General features: G+C 49.9%; 1 long non-coding RNA gene across 1 annotated transcript; it reads right to left on the minus strand.

Annotated features, from left to right (window-relative positions):
* Positions 1-436: 436 nt before the first annotated feature.
* Positions 437-2,830, minus strand: LOC106490894 (uncharacterized). The gene is made up of 3 exons (XR_001293702.2): positions 2,100-2,830; positions 1,877-2,018; positions 437-574 (listed from the first exon to the last, which is right to left on the minus strand). It is a non-coding gene; the product is annotated as an uncharacterized lncRNA (long non-coding RNA).
* Between the last annotated feature and the right edge of the window lie 306 nt (positions 2,831-3,136).

A 3,136-nucleotide genomic window follows, 5' to 3' on the forward strand; every position in this document is an offset into this window, starting at 1 on the left:
GCGTGTAAGCCTTGCTTCTCTGTTCCAACCTAAGGACCCTAAAACACTTATTCTGGTCGACTAACAGATGCTGGCCGGTTTTGAAAAGGCCATCCCATGTTGCTGCAAAACAGCTGCTGGCTGCGTGGCTCCCACGAGGGACGCCTCTCCGGCAGGGATTCGGCCCCCTTTGAGCCCAGCTGGAGGAGCCAGGGTGAGGGACGCGATGGAGCCAGACAGCCAGGCGCAGCCTTTGACTCGTCTGGGACTATGGAAAGCCAGCATCCCTAGGAGACCCTGAGCGTCACTGCAGAGACACCCCAGAGCCACCCCAGGCAACAACTAGGCATCACCGAGGGCTGCTCTTGCAAGTCCCCAAGCAGCTGCAGGAGGAGGACACCGCCCCTACGAATACAGTTTATAAAACATCTCCCGCAAGGCAACGTGGTTTCCAGGCTGGACACTGTGCTGTTACCATGGCTGTGCCTTGTCCGCCTCCTTCTGCACAGACAGGACTTGGATCCAGAGGGAGATGGTGCTGGCCCTTTCCACCGCACGTCCCCAGCATCTCTAGCTGCCTTTACTCCACGGGGGCCTGTGGCACAGAGGAATAGAGGAGATTCACTGCTGCATCTGCCCTGACTCAGGGCAGCTTTTAGATACCCAAGCAGCAGCAGACACATTTACACCATTCGAAATAGTCTTGCAAATAGTTCCCTCTGAGCATGGGCAGTGGTGTTCTTATGGAGGAGCAACAGCTAAGTATAAACATCTGGTTCTGTGAATTCCTATAATGTAATAAAATAAGTCTTCCCACAGATTTCACGTCATCTTTGTCTGGGCATCACTGAACTGTGAAGGGAGAAACTTTTTTGTGGTTTTCAAAGGAACAAAGAGACAATATGCATCTGGTGAGGTGTCCTGGCAACCTCCTGCACTGAGCCTGCATCCCTCGCTGGCAGCATGGCCTGGTGTCGTGGGATGGTAACTGGCTGACCTGCAGCGCCTGCAAGGGAGACTGTGGTCTCTAAAGCCGGGGAGGTGGTGAGGTGACTTTACTGCAGGGATCCAGAGCAGCAGCCATCCAGCAGAAAGCGACACTAAGGAAACGCCTGCAATCTGGATCCCACCTTTTTGGCCCTTGCTCAAATGAAAGGGCAGCAAAGAACATACAACTGGTTAAAAGCTCACAGCCTTAATCAAGTCCAGAAAGGGCCATTCCCTTGTGCTCATCTGGCCTCCTGCATATTGCAGCCTCCAGCCCCTCCCCATGTGGGACCGTGTGCCTTGCAGCCCCAGGAGCAAGGCCAGGAATTCAGGGCAAGTCTCATCCCAGGGGACTACATGGGGCTCTGCTGGAGACGCACCTCATCTGCAGGTATTCCTGCCTTAGCAGCATTAGATTTCTCATCCGGACCGTCTCCGGGAACGGAGAGCTTTCCTCTTGGTCCTAGAGGAGCCAGGAGCATCTGCTGATTTTAGCCAAGGGAAGGATGGACTGATTCAGGGCATTTTTTGGTAAAACAAGGCTATTTGCAGTGGACTTTGTTGCTGCGTGGAGCTGTTACAGATATGGCGAAGGGTCTATTTTATGGGCTTTTCATGGGAAGGGCAGAGTTTACACAGAGGCATGGGAAGCCACCAGAATGGCCTGGGCAAACTGCAATGAGCCAACATGAAACTGCAAACTTGCTGCTTGCTCAGAGTCCTTCCTATGGAAATGAAGGGCACAAAAAGCTTAATCTCTGTTCCTAGGAGGTCTCTGTTTTCAGAGAAGTAAAACTGCAGAACTGGGCTTCAGCTTTCATGTACCCCAGACCCAGGCTTGCTGTCTGTCTCAAAAAGCATCCTCTGTACTCTGGTGGGACTGCACATGCCATAGACACAGGGCACTCACCAGGCCCAGGGACTGACGCCATCCTAATCCCAGCAACGAAGTTTACAGGATTCTTATACACAGACTGAATTAAGCACAAAGCAGTAGGCAGAAGCTTAGGCAAATTCCCTGAGACTCTACACCTCTTCAAAACTTCTCTACCCTGAAAAGAAGAAAATGCATATTTGTATTTTATAATACTGAACCATCATTTAAACAAAGTCATGTGCTAAAGTAAACTCACATGCAGGAGGAACACTGCTGGGTCTCCCCAAAGCTGCCAGATAAGTTGCCCACAAGCTTTGGCCAGGTGCTTAGTCTTTTTGAAGAGGTTTCCCTGCAAAATATGAATCTGATGGAACAGGTGGTTTAGCAGAGGGAGTGGGCACAGAAACCTGCTGGGAAAGCAACAGTAAAAAGCTCAAACAAGCTAGATTCCATCGTGTTTTATATTAAGAACATGACTGTCTCTATTCCATGGGAGCAGACCTGTAGCTATGCATTCCCAGCCTCAGGCACCAGCACATGCATCCTCTGTACACCGATTGCTGCAACGTGACTGTTCGATGGTATTCAACTGATTATTGCCTCCGAAAGGCATGACGTGAGTGTGCTTCCTGATGTCTTCCAGCCTGTCCAGCATCCTTTGAAGACAGGTGACTCCCCAGCATCTACAAAAATATAAATACAGTCCTCTTCTCCTCCACAGCCGGATGATTCTCAGTAATGCAGCCTGTAACACATCATGCCCACTGTGTTTATTCAGAGGCAGGCATGTTTAAGAGACCCTGGGCTTATCTTAAGTCTGCCACTTATGTAGAGAAGAAAGGCCCACAAGTCTGTTGAAAGTCAGAAGGGACATTTGGCTGCTGCCATCCCTTGTAGATGATTAATGCCCGATGGGGGAATGTAACTGGAAACGTGATGAACTTGTCTGCAAATGCATGTGGATGAAGCAGATTCAGATGAAACTTGAGCATTTCGCGTAGGGGAATGTGACCCACGCAGCCGAGCCGAGCTCTCCCCAGACTCTGTGCCCCTATTGCCTGGGAAATGTTCGCATGCATCACTGCTGATGAGAACAGAGAGGCTGCGCTCGTAAATCTTTAGAAGCCATTTTTCAGTGGGAATAGACTCCATTTAGTCCACAGGCTTACCAGTCTGTTTGAGAAAAGGGATTTCATTCCTTTGCTTCTTTTTGTCAGGATGGATTTACTGATCCCAAACATGTTCCTCACACTTTATTTAGGGCTTAATATGCATCATTTACATTGCTGAGCT

This window comes from Apteryx mantelli, chromosome 27 (assembly GCF_036417845.1).
Source record: "Apteryx mantelli isolate bAptMan1 chromosome 27, bAptMan1.hap1, whole genome shotgun sequence".
Lineage (NCBI taxonomy): Eukaryota > Metazoa > Chordata > Aves > Apterygiformes > Apterygidae > Apteryx > Apteryx mantelli.